General features: G+C 37.7%; 1 pseudogene; it reads left to right on the top strand.

Annotated features, from left to right (window-relative positions):
* Window positions 1-11,200: 11,200 nt before the first annotated feature.
* LOC138429759 (olfactory receptor 4C6-like) lies at window positions 11,201-12,130 on the top strand (annotated as a pseudogene).
* The last annotated feature ends 5,334 nt before the right edge of the window (window positions 12,131-17,464 follow it).

The raw sequence follows: 17,464 nt of genomic DNA, 5'->3' as shown, positions 1-17,464 counted from the left end.
ATCTCTAGCCATTTTTTCACCATATTTGACCATATAGTTATGCCAGAGCCTCCACACCTATTACTTGGGGTGACTGTTTACTAGATTATGCATGGTGCCTCAAATTCATAAGAAACAGAAGCTTTTCCCTCAATGTCTAGGCCTGGAAGATAATATCATCAGCACTTAATCTATTAAATCTATCAGTTTTGCAGTTGATGGTGAGAATTAAGTACTGCAATAGAATCTACACTAAATAACATATGGTTCATTTTGCCTTATGACTGTTAGATAAGGGTTGAGAGTAATTCAGGGGTAAGTATGGAAAAAAGTATTAAGTAGCTGTCATTTCTACTCAAAGATGAAATGAATGATTTGAAAAGGAAAATAAAACCAAAGGGTCTATACCAAGGACTCAGTGTCAAGAGTAAACCTGAAGGTGTAAGAAAAGAAGAAAGAAATGTCTCACCTCAGGGGATGGAATTTTGCTGGTTTGTGAATAAATCTAGGGAATTTAAGGTATTTCTTGCACTCATCATCAAAAATCTCATGAGGACAATGTCATTTGATTATGTCTGATTCTTTAATAAATATATAAAGAAATATGTGTCTCCGAAAAATCAATGAGATAAATAATATTTGGATGTGTTGTTAAGAATATTTTCATTTAATCTGGACTTAATTTAATGAGAGTTCAGTTCAGATCAGTTCAGTTCAGTCACTCATCCATGCCTGACTCTTTGCAACCCCATGAATCGCAGCACACCAGGCCTCCCTGTCCATCACGAACTTCCAGAGTTCACTCAGACTCATGTACATCTAGTCAGTGATGTCATCCAGCCATCTCGTCTTTGGTCGTCCCCTTCTCCTCCTGCCCCCAATCCCTCCCAGCATCAGACTCTTTTCCAATGAGTCAACTCTTCTCATGAGGTGGCCAAAGTATTGGAGTTTCAGCTTTAGCATCATTCCTTCCAAAGAAATCCCAGGGCTGATCTCCTTCAGAATGGACTGGTTGGATCTCCGTGCAGTCCAAGGGACTCTCAAGAGTCTTCTCCAACACCACAGTTCAAAAGCATCAATTCTTCATTGCTCAGCCTTCTTCACAGTCCAACTCTCACATCCATACATGACTACTGGAAAAACCATAACCTTGACTAGACGGACCTTAGTCAGCAAAGTAATGTCTCTGCTTTTGAATATGCTATCTAGGTTGGTCATAACTTTTCTTCCAAGGAGTAAGCGTCTTTTAATTTCATGGCTGCAATCACCATCTGCAGTGATTTTGGAGCCCCCCAAAATAAAGTCTACCACTGTTTCCACTGTTTCCCCATCTATTTCCCATGAAGTGACGGGACCGAATGCCATGATCTTCATTTTCTGAATGTTGAGCTTTAAGCCAACTTTTTCACTCTCCTCTTTTACTTTCATCAAGAGGATTTTTAGCTCCTCTTCACTTTCTGCCATAAGGTTGGTGTCATCTGCATATCTGAGGTTATTGATATTTCTCCTGGTAATCTTGATTCCAGCTTGTGCTTCTTCCTGTCCAGCATTTCTCATGATGTACTCTGCATATAAGTTAAATAAGCAGGATGACAATATACAGCCTTGGTATACTCCTTTTCCTATTTGGAACCAGTCTGTTGTTCCATGTCCAGTTCTAATGAGAGTATTAGGCATTAAATGAGGAAGGTGAGCTCATTGTTGAAGGCCAACTATGAGGCATACATTTTGATAGGTTCTTTACATACTTTAACTCCCTTAATGAAGCAACATGTATTATTAGAGAGGTTGATACTTCATTTTATACAAAAAGAAAATGTGACAATGAAATTAAAACATTATCAAACCTTTGAAACTCTGCTTTCTCTACTTTTTCCACTTCACAAGATTTTTTCCTAGTTTGATGTGAAAATATCAAAATACAGCTCTGATCATTGGCCAAGTCATTGAAGTATTCAGTATTGTCATTGAAGTATTCAGCCTTTATTTTGGGGTAGGGGGAGGGATGGGGCATTTTCTTCCTCTCATCTCTGCATTGATCTTCACTTCCCAGGCTACTTGCACCTTTTTGATTCCTCTTGTATAGGAAAAAAAAAAAAAACACAACTGATGATCTCATTTGTGCAGATATGTTACCTTTTATGCACATCATGAAAAGTGAAGTGTAATGGACTTAAGAAATAAAAATCAGATAGTTGAATTTTGAAAAAGAGTGGCACTTAGATGAAAGAGATATTTGGACAAAAAATAAGCAGCTCAGTCATTGAAGAGACTGATACTTTGTTTGAGCATGAAGGTAGCACCTTGAACAACTATATAGGTATCGTTTCCTCAGGGCTTTTCACATTGTTATACCATAGTGTTACCAAATACTACTGGAAAAATGTCTCCATGGGCAATTCAGCTTAGGACATTTTGACATATTTAATTTGTCCAAATAATACTGTCTAGTGCCTACAGTATGTGAGAGAGTTATAGGAACTGAGTATACACTTTTACAAATAAGAGTTATGTTTGTGTGAAAGTTAATTTCCAGTGGGGAGCTGATGTATAATAAACAAATAAATAAATGAAAAATATAATTTTATTAGTAATGGGTCTGATAAAAATCATTTTATAAGAGGGTGTTGCAGGAGAGAAGAATTGGATAGAGATTTGTGCAGCTTTTAAAGTCCAGCTAGAATTGTAGTTAGGGCCAAGTTTAAATAATCACATTATTCTTCTCACCCTTTAAAAAAATAAGTAGGTTGCTCTAACACATACACTTGGAATGAAGAAAATATCTCCCCAAAGCATGTAGAAGTGTTTTCTTGGAAGATGGAAATGTCAAAGTTTTTATATATAAAGCACAGATATACATAAAACAGATAAGTGGGCAGTATACTTGTGGTTATAATATTTTAAAGGGAGTGATTAAGGAAACAATGTTTATTTATTTTTTCTTTTTTTTTAATTTTAAAATCTTTAATTCTTACATGTGTTCCCAAACATGAACCCCCCTCCCACCTCCCTCCCCACAACATCTCTCTGGGTCATCCCCATGCACCAGCCCCAAGCATGCTGTATCCTGCGTCAGACATAGACTGGTGATTCGATTCTTACATAATAGTATACATGTTAGAATGCCATTCTCCCAAATCAACCCACCCTCTCCCTCTCCCTCTGAGTCCAAAAGCCCATTGTACACATCTGTGTCTTTTTTGCTGTCTTACATACAGGGTCATCATTGCCATCTTTCTAAATTCCATATATATGTGTTAGTATACTGTATTGCTGTTTTTCTTTCTGGCTTACTTCACTCTGTATAATCGGCTCCAGTTTCATCCATCTCATCAGAACTGATTCAAGTGAATTCTTTTTAACGTCTGAGTAATACTCCATTGTGCATATGTACCACAGCTTTCTTATCCATTCATCTGCTGATGGACATCTAGGTTGGGAAACAATGTTTAAAATGTGCCTTTATAGGGCACTACTGATAAAGAAAGAAGATTAAGGACGACAGCCCAAGCTTAATACTCATGGAACAACTAGGAAATGCCATCCAAGCACAGAGGTTGGCCCATCACCTGTGCGGATTGTATTCAGTAAAACTAAGAAGCTCTTCCTTCTCAGCAGGCTTCCCAGAGTATGTTGTTAACTATGTTAACAAACCAGTTGTAGTCTGAGAAGTACATTATATATGCAAGATATTGATATTTTTTAATCAAAGTTTGAAAATAAAGAAAGCTATAACCCCAAATATTTCTAAATTGAAAGGATGTCGATTGAGATTACTATTACGGAGTGAGAGTTTAATCCTTATTTTTTCTGGCTTAGAAATATTTTAGAATCCATTATAATGGCAACTCCCCTGAAGTTAGATGTGATATAATTTTAACATGAGTCTTGAAAGATGTAGAGAACACAAGGTTAGGTGATACAAGAATTCAGCCCTAATACTACCTAGGTGGCCAAGAATAAGTCCTATTGACTTTTCTTTATCTGTATTATCCGGCAGGCAAATTATTGTATGGCTATTCTTCTACTGCAGATGGTGATTGCCATCATGAAATTAAAAGACGCTTACTCCTTGGAAGGAAAGCTATGACCAATCTAGATAGCATATTGAAAAGCAGAGACATTACTTTGCTAACAAATATTCGTCTAGTCAAGGCTATGGTTTTTCCTGTGGTCATGTATGGATGTGAGAGTTGGACTGTGAAGAAAGCTGAGCACCGAAGAGTTGATGCTTTTGAACTGTGGTGTTGGAGAAGACTCTTGAGAGTCCCATGGACTGCAAGGAGATCCAACCAGTCCATTCTAAAGGAGATCAGTCCTGGGTATTCATTGGAAGGAATGATGCTAAAGCTGAAACTCCAATACTTTGGCCACTTTATGCGAAGAGCTGACTCATTGGAAAAGACCCCTATGCTGGGAAGGATTGGGGGCAGGAGGAGAAGGGGACGACAGAGGATAAGATGGCTGGATGGCATCACCAACTCGATGGACATGAGTTTGAGTGAACTCCGGAAGTTGGTGATGGACAGGGAGGCCTGGCATGCTGCGATTCATGGGGTTGCAAAGAGTCGGACATGACTGAGCAGCTCAACTGAACTGCTGATTCTTCTACTGAAGAAAAGAGTTTAGTTATTCAAAAATTACTGAATGGTTAATATTGTGATATGGCTTTGTATTTGTGGAGTATCAGCTTTGTCTGGCTCTAGTGAACCTCTGCCCCTGAGAAAAATGGATCATTGCAGTGGTGGATTGGAATTGACTGGTATGGTGATTAGTGCCTCAGTCAGTAGAGACAGCCTCAAAGGGAAGCAGTTGAAATGATGCAAGTCTGCACATTGAAAATGGCACTTTCCCCTCTTTCAGCCCAGGTTCTTTTACCCAAGGGAGAACATCTCAATAATGATGTGTCTGCTAAGGTGTGCATTAAAAACTGTTCACAAATTAAACTCAAGTATCGCTAAATGGCAGGCACAGTTCCATGAGCAATTTCGTGAACAGCTCAGCTGTTTGCCTTATTTGGCAGCCTTCCTATTTGGATGGAGTCTGAATCACCTTGCCACATGCAAGTGGCTTCTTATGCAAATCCCTGGACTCTTAGGTCATCTGTTTAAAATCTTTCTTTAAAAACATTAGAAGCTCTTGTCCTGTCTAAATAACTCTTCATTACGTGATTGGATGTTTTGCTCCCAGTGTGGTTCTGACTTATTTGCCTCTGTGCTTGGATTTGCTAAGTTGTAACTCTAATGCGTCATGACTCCAAGCTCCTTTTTTAGAGGAAAGTTCTCATAACCACATCCTGGATGGAGCCAGATCTTTGATTACCCTGACATGGTCCTAAAATATTTACTTCCACAATATCTGCCTTGTATTTACTGAAACCATCAGGTAACTGGGTTTTAAAGGTCACAGAGATGACATGAGACTGAGTTTTGGAGGTGATTTTAACAAATATTTGAGTATTTAAGACAGTTACAGCCTTATTAATTTGAACTATTATTTTGAAATCTTTGAATGACTGAATTACTGATATGCACACACAATTATATTTAAAATGTGTTAGTAGTTCACCTGTTTTGTCTGTATAAACAAATTGTACCCTCAGGATGAAGAGCTTTGATCTATCAACAATTTTTAGCTTAATTTACTTTAATCTTTTTTGGCAATTTATCAAAATGTAAGTGTCTCCTTTTGGTCTCTGTCCAGATCATGAGATTATCAAATAAAATGGTGTGTTTATGTTTCAGAGATTTGTTTTAGAAAAGGGAGGGACAGGAGTAGTTGATATATATATATATAGGATACTTTGAAATAGGTTTTGTATTTCCCTTCTTTCATGCAATTTCTGTATATATATACATGGATATATTCCTTTTTCCTCTTGTACCAGTTTCCTTTAACTTAATTTTTCTACTAATCATCTCTGAGAAAGACATTTTATCATGATTTTCTCTCTGTTTGAATTGATTAATGATTCCAGTTTTTCAGTGATACTAAAGAGTTGACTTTAGAAATATATCTGTCTATGTAAAAATACATTCATTTGTGAGCAGCTATGCCCACAGGGATGGTGTTGGCTTTGGTGCTGAGGGTGATGTATTATTATGAGATTGATATATTTGTTTAGATTATATATCTCTATATAGACATTATATTGCATGCAATCTAAATTTATCTGGAGGCCAATAATATATTTATTATTTATGTCATTAGTGAAATTTTATGAATGAATACAAATTAAAATGAGGTGAGTTTTTACCTAGTTTGCTTTAAATATATTAGTTTAATAATGATAATATTTAGAATTGACAAGGTTGTGGGGGAAAATTTCTGTTTAAAACTCTGTAATACACAATCTATGACAATAAAAGATGTTTCAAAACTTTGAGAGGGGAATGTTACAGAGTCTATCAAATTTAAACATATGCATATTTTTGATGTGGTGATGATATATATTTCTTCAACAGAAATATTCCAACCACTAAGTAAAGATTTCTGTAAGGGATGTTCCTTATGACCCTTTATGTGAGGCAAAATATTAGAAATATAATAAATTCCAAGCAAACATGGACTTGTTAAAAGAACTATGTTGTAACCATAAAATGGAATAATGTTTGTTTGTGTGTGTAAGTTTCTCAGTCATGTTCAGCTCTTTGTGACCCCACGGACTGTAGCCTACCAAGCTCCTCTGTCCATGGGATTTCCCAGGCAAGAATACTGGCTTGGGTAACTATTCCTTTCTCCAGGGGATCTTCCCAGTGCAGAAATCAAACTCGGGTCTCCCATACTGCAGGCAGATTCTTAACCGTCTGAGCCACGAGGGAAGCCCCAAATGGAATAATATGTAGCAATTAAAATGAAGGAGAGTTCATAAATACTGACAAATAGTATTCATACAAATTTTAATTAGAATTTCATGTATATTATTACACTGTATGTACTTTCATATGGAGTAAAAAACATTACAAAATGTACATGTACCTACACACAAACGCAAATCTGAAGAGGGTGCACTAAACGGTTAATTGAGGATCCATGAGTGCTTACGATTGGGAGAGGTCCTTTGACCATAAAGTTTGTATCACTCTATCTGTATGCACTATTTTCCAATGGTAATAACTTACATAAATAAATGCTTTTCATTAAAGTTACTCTTCTTTTATTCAGAACTATGTTCTAGAAAATAGTTTGGGCATATTTTTCCTTTCAGGTCAATTAAAAAACTTACATTCTGCTAAAGTGTTGAGGAGTCATTAAGCCAATATCCTGCCAGTAAATGGAACATTTATCAGATGCATATGTAAACACATGATCCAAAGGAGGGGAAGTTTTTAAAAATAGCTTGTTGTCAGTAGCATTCTTCTCATGCTGGGAAAACAAATGAGAATGCTAATCTATCCCCTTTACATTCATAAAACAATTCAATCTTTAAAACAACTTTATCGGATGGTAATGTTACTTTCTCATTTTACAGAGAATGAAACTGAGGCACAGAGAGGTTGTCTGATATATTGCAGGTACTTAGAAGAAAAACTCAATTGCAATGTGAAAAATGAAGTATTTACATAGATTTCTCTAAGATGAAAGTTGAAAGTGTTACTCACTCAGTCCTGTCTGACTCTTTGTAACCCCATGGACTGTAGCCTGCCAGGCTCCTCTGTCCTTGGAATTCTCCAGGCAAGACTACTGGAGAGGGTTGGCATTTCCTTTTCCAGGGTGTCTTCCTGACCCAGGAATTGAACTCAGGTCTCCCACATTGCAAGCAGATTCTTTACTGTCTGAGTCACCACTAAAGCTTTTAATAATTATTCCCAGTTGAACTCCAGTCTGGTTATATGTCTCTACCTAAGATACCTCCTACCTGGGATTAGTATGGGTACATGTGACTAACTTTCATGAGACACACAACATATACCAGGACATTGTTATATTTAAAAAATATTTAAGCTATAATTTAAGTTCACATTTTTATCACATTTTAATGTCTATAAGGTTGAATATTAAAATTTAAACTATAATGCCAGGAAATTAATTTGCTTAATATAACAACTCTGAAAAAAGCAATTGATATATGGTTACTTATTGATACATCCCTGGAAGGTCCATAATGAAACCCAGATTTTCTGACCCCCAAATCTGTATAATTTTATTCTACACACCATATATTCATCCTTCTTTCTCTATGCCTTGACCATGCCATTGCCCTTGTTCATTCTCTAAACTATAACTTTATAAATTTAGAATTGTCTAAATTCTTGTGTCAAAGGCCAGCTTGTATTATCTTTTCTGAAGTCTACATATCATACTGTTATTTTCCCTTCTGAAAGTTATTTTGTACATGCATTGTTTCAGGAGTACTCATTCTCTCCCCCTCTTTTGGAGAAGGCGCTGAATTGTAATCCTTGCGCTATCAGACATGCTATTCAGTGAGAAATATATACAGTGTAGGTTTTATGAGAACATCTTATGAGCAATAGTATTTCACAGGCACACTGGAAAGAAATAGATGTTATTACAAAGAAAGTCTAACGGCAGTGACTGAACTTGGAATTCTAAGGTATGAAGAAGTTCTTGATTTTTGCTAATAAATGTTTGGGAATAAAACAAAGACTAGCAAAGACAAAAAAAAGTTAATAGGATTCTTCAACCTGACTCTCAGGGGAATAGCGACCAGGCTCTAAGAGCGGCACTCTCTCATTTCTGGAAGCAAGGGCTGGAACCAGTTTGCCTGGGCCCCAGGGTTCAATGCAGTTCCCTTTGGAAAGATTCAGTTTTATGAATGTTGTTAAATTTAATTAAATGACTTTACACACAGCACAGCATTTGATACTTGGTGGAACATGACTTACATAACCTGGGGTTTTTCAGCTAGCACCTTCTAGGTGCTCAGTAAGTATACAGAATAAGTTAATGACAATTTATAGGAAACCTTCCAAATTATTGGCTATTAGGTGTGTCCAGTGATAATGTAAGTTCAGATTCCTAACTTGAGATTTCTAAAAGGCAGCGGCTGAGAGAAGAGCTTGTGGGTAAGTGGTTCATTTGGGAAAACAGAATGAAGGCAGTAAATGGGGGTGAGCAGGACGAATGAATGCAAGTGAATCTAAGACTGTGATAAGATGGCTACCATTGATCCCCTGGCTCCTATCTACTGATGATCTAGGTTTTCCTTATAAAATAATATACAAATAAAGGCCTTTCCTTGTGGGTCAGATAGTAAAGAATCTGCTTGCAATGCAGGTGACCTGGGTTGGATCCCTGGTTCTGGAAGATCCCCTGGAGACAGGAATGGCTACCCACTCTAGTATTCTGGCCTGGAGAATTCCATGGACAGAGGAACCTGGTGGGCTGCTATCTGTGCAGTTGCAAAAAGTCTTCCTTAAGATATGTTAATTCTTTAAAATACCATGTGATTGATGGAACAGAATCTTCTAACTGTCTCAACCAGCAAGTGTCAGGAAGGAAAGCAGGAGATACACTGGTGAGAGGTGTTGTAGAGGGAATCACGAGGATCAAGCTGTTATCAGGATATAATTGTTAGCGGCTGGTTGTTGTGCAGATGGCTGGAGAAAAAGGCAGCTCAGGAGGGTGTAACAATGCAAATAATGTCCAACACATTTAGTGATTACGAACTAAACATAATATTATTTTGTAGACTTTTCAGCTTAGAGATAAGCTTAAATGAAATCAGTTCAGTTCACTTCAGTCGCTAAGTCGTGTCTAACTCTTTGTGACCCCATGAATCGCAGCATGCCAGGCCTCCCTGTCCATCACCAACTCCCGGAGTTCACTCAGACTCACGTCCATCGAGTCTGTGATGCCATCCAGCCATCTCATCCTAGGTCGTCCCCTTCTCCTCCTGCCCCTGATCCCTCCCAGCATCAGAAGGATTCAACTCATTTCCAATGAGTCCACTCTTCACATGAGGTGGCCAAAGTACTGGAGTTTCAGCTTCAGCATCATTCCTTCCAAAAAAATCCCAGGGCTAATCTCCTTCAGAATGGACTGGTTGGATCTCCTTGCAGTCCAAGGGACTCTCAACAGCCTTCTCCAACACCACAGTTCAAAAGCATCAATTCTTCAGCACTCAGCTTTCTTCACAGTCCAACTCTCACATCCATACATGACCACTGGAAAAACCATAGCCTTGACTAGACTGACTTTTGTTGGCAAAGTATGTCTGTTTTTCAATATGCTATCTAGGTTGGTCATAACTTTCCTTCCAAGGAGTAAGCGTCTTTTAATTTCATGGTTGCACTCACCATCTGAAGTGATTTTGGAGCCTCCAAAAATAAAGTCAGACACTGTTTCCACTGTTTCCCCATCTATTTCCCATGAAATGATGGGACCAGATGCCATGACCTTCATTTTCTGAATGTTGAGCTTTAAGCCAACGTTTTCACTCTCCACTTTCACTTTCGTCAAGAGGCTTTTTAGCTCCTCTTCACTTTCTGCCATAAGGGTGATGTCATCTGCATATCTGAGGTTATTAATATTTCTCCTGGCATTCTTGATTCCAGCCTGTGTTTCTTCCAGCCCAGCGTTTCTCATGATGTACTCTGCATATAAGTTAAATAAGCAGGGTGACAATATACAACCTTGATGTACTCCTTTTCCTATTTGGAACCAGTCTGTTGTTCCATGTCCAGTTCTAACTGTTGCTTCCTGACCTGCATATAGGTTTCTCAAGAGGCAGGTCAGGTGGTCTGGTATTCCCATCTCTTTCAGAATTTTCCACAGTTTATTGTGATCCACACAGTCAAAGGCTTTGACATAGTCAATAAAGCAGAAATAGATGATTTTCTGGAACTCTCTTGCTTTTTCCATGATCCAGCGGATGTTGGCAATTTTATCTCTGGTTCCTCTGCCGTTTCTAAAACCAGCTTGAACTTCTGGAAGTTTATGGTTCACATAGTGCTGAAGCCTGGCTCGGAGAATTTTGAGCATTACTTTACTAACATGTGAGAGGAGTGCAATTGTGTAGTAGTTTGAGCGTTCTTTGGCATTGCCTTTCTTTGGGATGGGAATGAAAACTGACCTTTTCCAGTCCTGTGGCCACTGCTGAGTTTTCCAAATTTGCTGACATATTGAGTCCAGCACTTTCACAGCATCATCTTTCAGGATTTGAAATAGGTCCACTGGAAATCCATCACCTCCACTAGCTTTGTTCGTAGTGATGCTTTCTAAGGCCCACTTGACTTCACATTCAATCAGCCCATAGTAAATGGGAAATCCCAACAATGTGAAGGAATTCATTCTTTTGGACATTATGAAGAATCCAGAGTTGTGGAAAAGCCTCTCTGCTGTGTTTCTAATCATATATGTATCCACCATTTTGAGAAACCTCCTCATTATGGTAACTGTAATCGCAAGTCAGAGTCTGAGATCACTCGTGTATTTTTTCGTTACCTTTTAATCCCTTTTGGATGCTACCTACTCTTCTGCCATTGCCTGCAAGATGACTGTAGACTTCCTCTCTGAGAGCGCTACCATCTCCCTGGAAGGCTGCATGTTCCAGCTCTTTGCTGAGCACTTCTTTGGTGAAGTGGGCATCATCCTTCTCACTGTCATGGCCTATGACTGCTCTGTGGCCATCTGTAAGCTTCTTCACTATGTGACCATCATGAGGCCTTGGATGTGCTGCCTTTTGCTGGGAGTGGTTTGGCTGGGGGGGTCCATATATGCAACAATACAACTTGTCTTTATGTACCAAGTACTATTCTGTGGCCCTAACATCATTGATCATTTTCTGTGAGATTTGTTCCCACTGTTGAAACTGGCCTGCGTGGACACCCTCACCCTGCACCTCTTAATCATCCTCAACAGCAGGATGATGTGTGTTACCATCGTCCTGATTCTCATCGTCTCCTATGTGGTCATTCTCTGCTCTGTGAAGTCTTGCAGCTCCAAAGGGCAGCATAAAGCCCTCTCCACCTGTGGCTCCCACCTCATGGTGGTCATTATGTTCTTTGTGCCTTGCATTTTCTTGTATTTGAGGCCTGTAGTCACTTACCCCATAGACAAGGTGATGGTTGTGCCCTTTACCATCATTGCTCCCATGTTAAATCCCCTGATCTACACCTTGAGGAACACAAAGGTAAAAAATGCCATGAGGAAACTGTGGATGAAACAAGGAGCCATGTGTGGTCATTAACTTACATGCTGAGAGAAATTCTTTCCTGAAGGATAATGAGGTCTTACATCCCATTCATTATAACCCACTTGGGACACAACAAATAATTCAAATCTGGTTAAGAATGCAAATCAATTTAAGTTAATAAAATTAGGTATTGCCTACCTCTCAAGTACATTTTATATTTCATCCCTTTTCTTAAGGCTCTTTGTCTCTCTCTCTGTCTCTCCCTTCCTTTTTAACTTATCTTTTGTATAATTCAAGTCTTCCTCAATTCAGAACTTTTGTTTATCTGGTTCCATTTACTGCTGGAATTCTCTTCTCAGAAATTTTGCTTGTCTCTTTCCATCTTATTTTACCTACTTTCAGGACAGTTGGACAAATTTTCCCTGATGACTTTTTCTAGTCATTCCCTTCTATTATTCCCTAATTCTCCATCTGGTTATATCCTTCACATTAATGATCACAAGCTGTACTTTAAAAATTGTTTCTTTATTTTTATTTTCTCTGTTTCCCCCATAAGTTTATAATCCGTATAAGAGCAGGCATTGTGTTTAATCATTCATGCTGCATGTAGGGCACTGCTAGTCACTTACTAGGTGCTCAATAAATATTACTGAGTGAATATAAGCCTAAAAGAAATATATTTTTAAATATCTGCAAATTGGGTACAAAGTAAGGGGGAATACATAAATATTAACTCTTTAGGTGATAGAATCTTCCAATCTTATTTGGAAGATAGAATCTTCCTATGGTTTTCATGCTGTCAAATGTCCTTTTTAGAAGTTCTAGAAGGCAGTGTAATTTCAAGTTAGTAGTTTATTGTTTAATATGGAAGACACCACTACAAACATTCTCTACTACTTTTTTTTTCTTCCTTTAGATGAACTGAATAAGAAATAGCCATGTCAGCATAATTCAGAATCTGTTGTGTATATCTTGAAGTTATATAATTTTTTATGAGAAGAGAGCAACTATTTAGACATAAATTTTTCTTTAACTATGGGAAGAACTATCCTTGCTGTTAAATTCGAGAGTTTAGTTTCTAAATCCAAAAGATGTTATTTTCTTCCAGATCTTGCTTTGTATGTCACTAGAGACACATTGATGCATTGCTTAAATAGAAATATGGGAAGACTAAGGTTTTAGTCTAACTTAGTGTTCCATTATGGTTTTCTTATTTTTTAAAAATATATGATGTATAAGATGATAATAATTACAGTATCAGTTTAGTATTTCATACAAGCATGACATATAAAACAGTATTTTATCTTTAAACATAGAATGTGTACATGCAAAAACATTGCAAACTATTTTTAATAACTAGGAAGTACATATACCTCTTGAAGAATCTCTACCAAGTTTGTATGAAGCCTCAGCTACTCTTACAGGACTGGGCTATACAATAATGACTAAGGCAATACATTTGACTTTTGTCCTGGAGTTGGCTTCATCCAGAAGTCAAGAATACTAAAGATACTAAAGAAGACAAAGTATTAAAATGAAAATAAGGCCATAAGTTGATAACTGATATTCAGAAAATTTTAATGAAGTGGCACATGTGTGACTGGATAGCTCTAGTTAGGTGAACAAAAGGGGCTTTTCTGAGAGTGTATGCAAAACAGGTCTGAATGATGAGATAAGACCATCCTTAAAAACACAAGAGGGAAGAACATTCAAGGCAAGAGAAAAGCTTGGGGGTAAACACTAAGATAGGAACTACCCTGAAGTGAAGATCAAGGTAATCTATATACAGAGGACAGGAGAGAATTTGGTAGAAGGTGAACTGTAAAAGATAGTCAGAGCCATGATGAAATAATTTATTATTTTCTAAATCTCATGTTCAAAAAGAGCATGGACTTCAAAATAACTCTATCAATAATAATTAAAAATCAAACCCTTCATGAGCTTATGGATGACATGGAATATTTCTGTCAAACATCTTTGCACAGAACTTCCATTTGAATTTTGCTGCATCAATGGCAGAATGTAATATTTATTGCCTGCTTACAATATCTAAAATTTGAATTTCTAGATTCACTTTACAATTCTTTTCCCTGCTTCATGTCAGAGAAGAAGAAAAAATTTATGGCAGTGTAATAACCTTGAACTGTGTAAGAACATTTGAGGATCATTTATTTTTCTCTGTTTTAATTGTGGAATTAAAGAATAGGGAAGATCTCAATGAGATCCCTAACCTTAAATATTTGTAATATTTTGATAATTTTCCAGCAGCAAGTTTAGACATAGAATGTGTCCTTTCTATTACTTAGGTAAGAGCTCTTCTGGCCATTCATGCAGAAATTATTTCCTGTCATTTAGATGTCACAATATTTTTCTCTAATGTGTTCTTTAGGTCCCCCTAATTATTTCACATGAAACAGCTTTACTCAATAAACATTTATTTAGCAGCTCAATGGATGACCTTTTTTGTCTTTTTAAATAAACCTTGGTCTTACTGCTTATTTTTATAGAAAGTTACTGTTGCTAATATTAGATTGTAAACCATATGATATCTATATCGGAATTGAAAAATTCAATATTACTCATGATACAAAAATATCAAAGTGTAGGAATAAAATGGTGTTTTAATTTGAAAGAGAGTATTGGCAAAAACAAAAAAACAAAAACAAAAAACAAAAAACTGCTGCAAGCATCAAACTTATTGGGAAACATTAGATGAACTTATTTCCTATTTCAGTTAGAAAATGTAAGCCATCAGACGAAATTTCTCCAGACTCTTACAACTTCATCTACTCATTTGCCAGCACCCATTCGGTTACATACAGGCTTCCCTGATGATTCAGATGGTAAAGAATCTGCTTTCAATGCAGGGGATGTGGGTTCAGTCCCTGGGTAGGGAAGATCCCCTGGAGGAGGGAATGGCTACCCATTCTAGAATTCTTGCCTGGAGAATTCCATGGACAGAAGAGCTTGGTGGACTATAGTACATGAAGTTGCAAAGAGTTGGACACAACTGAATGTCATATAACATTCAATTATATGATAACCTCTTGATTCTTCTAAATGCATTTTCTGTTCTATCTGAAGGCAACCAACATCATGCGCACTGGACTTCATCTTATACTTCACATGAAGACATTGGTCAAAAATAAATTGTATCTCTATTAATTCATCTGCATTTCCCTTTTCTGGAATCATATTACATCAGCAAAGAAGTAATCTATTATCTAGCTCATCCTTAAAAATAAATCTCTTGATCCCATTTCCTTTATCATCTATGACTTCATTTCATTCTCTTTGCTTTGTAACAAAAATCAGAGGATTCTGTAATACCTCTCTCCAATTTCTCTCCTTCTATTCTCTTTAACCATATTCAGTCACATTTCAGTTATTATATTAACACTGAAAATGCTCTTTTCGATGTCATCTGTGACCTCTATGCCACTAGATACAGCACTCATCACTTGCTTCTCATATTACAAAATCCATCAGCAACATTTCATCCAGTCTTCCTTGACACACTTTCTTTATTTATTTTTACTTTATAATATTGTATTGGTTTTGCCATACATCAACGAATCCACCACGGGTGTACACATGTTCCCCATCCTGAAGCCCCTTCCTACCGCCCTCCCCATACCATCCCTCTGGGCCATCCCAGTGCACCAGCCCCAAGCATCCTGTATCACGCATCGACCCTGGTCTGGCGATTCATTTCACATATGATATTGTATTTTAAAAGACCACAATTCCCAAGCTAACTCCAGGTCAGATGGCTTTCCTGAGATTGAAATCTGGAAATCCAAGTTCCTCCATAGTATTCGTCCTGAGACTAACAGATTTTTTAAACTGTGCTAAAGCTGTGCCCTGGTTCTTCCTTCATCCCCAAACCTACTTTAGTTACAACATTCTCTGTCTCAGCTGATGGCATATCTGGTCTCTCATTTTCACCCCATGTCTATCAGAAAATCATTCTGGCTCAAACTTCAGTGGTGGTAGTGGTGGTTTAGTCGCCAAATCATGTCCGACTTTTGCAACCCCAGTGACTCTGGCCCACCAGGTTCCTCTGTCCATGGAATTTTCCTGGCAAGAATACTGGAGTGGGTTGCCATGCTCTCCTTCAGAGGATCTTCCTGACCCAGGGATCAAACCAACATCTCCTGCATTGCAGGCAGATTCTTTTCTACTGAGCCACAGGGAAAACATTTAGACCTGTTACCTAGTATCAAGCTACTATCATTTTTCATCTGAATTATTGAAATGCCTCAAACCTTTTTGCTGTTGTTCAGTCACTTGGTTGTGTTTAACTATTTGTGACCCCATGGACTGGACTGCACCGCACCAGGATTCCCTGTCCTTCATCATCTCCTGGAGTTTGCTGAAATTCATGTCCATCAAGTTGGTGATGCCATCCAACCATCTCATCCTCTGCTATCCCCTTCTCCTGCCTTCAATCTTTCCAAGAATCAGAGTTTTTCTAATGAGTTGGCTCTTCGCATCAGGTGGCCAAAGTATTGGAGCTTCAGTTTCAACGTCAGTCCTTTCAATGAATATGCAGTGTTGATTTCCTTTAGGATGGACTGTTTTAATCTCCTTGCAGTCCAACAGATTTTCAAGAGTCTTCTCCAATACCACAGTTCGAAAGCATTGATTCTTCGATGCTCAGCCTTTTTTATGGTCCAACTCACATCCATATATGACTACTGGTAAATCCATAACTTTGACTAGATGACTTTTTGTTGGCAAGGTAATCTCTCTGCTCTTTAATATGCTATCTAGGTTTATCACAACTTTTCTTCCAAGAAGGAAGCATCTTTTAATTTCTTGGCTACAGTCACCCTTTGTATGATTCTGGTGCCCAAGAAGATAAAGTCTGTCACTGTTTCCACGATTTCCTCATATCTATTTACCATGAATTGATGGGACCAGATGCCATGATCTTAGTTTTTTAAATGTGGAGTTTTAAGCCAATTTTTTCACTCTCTTCTTTCACTTCATTTCTACTCTTCCTGTTTTTATTTTGGCATCTTCTGTTCTAGTACTCAATCCTCAACACAGCACTCACTATTATCCATTAAACTAGTAACTCAGTTTGTATCACACTTTACAAGTTCTCTCCATGTCACTCAAGCTAAAAGCTAAAATTCTTACAATTAGTAAATCCAGGTAGCTCTAACTGGCTGCCCTGCTGTCTCTCTGAACCCAACTCTTATGAGTGACCCCTTACTGGCACCAGTGTGTCCCTCATACTGGCCAGTGTGTTCTTGCTGTAGAGTCTTTACATGGTCTCTACATTGTATATTTCTCTCTGCATGGTATAATTTGTTCCAGTCATCAGCATAGCTAATTCACTTTACATTTATAAATGTGAAGAGCCGATATTTTAGGTAG

Source organism: Ovis canadensis, chromosome 24, assembly GCF_042477335.2.
Source record: "Ovis canadensis isolate MfBH-ARS-UI-01 breed Bighorn chromosome 24, ARS-UI_OviCan_v2, whole genome shotgun sequence".
In the NCBI taxonomy this organism is placed as follows: domain Eukaryota; kingdom Metazoa; phylum Chordata; class Mammalia; order Artiodactyla; family Bovidae; genus Ovis; species Ovis canadensis.
Note: the sequence above shows the minus strand (reverse complement) of the source record. Positions and strands in the feature narration are given on the sequence as shown.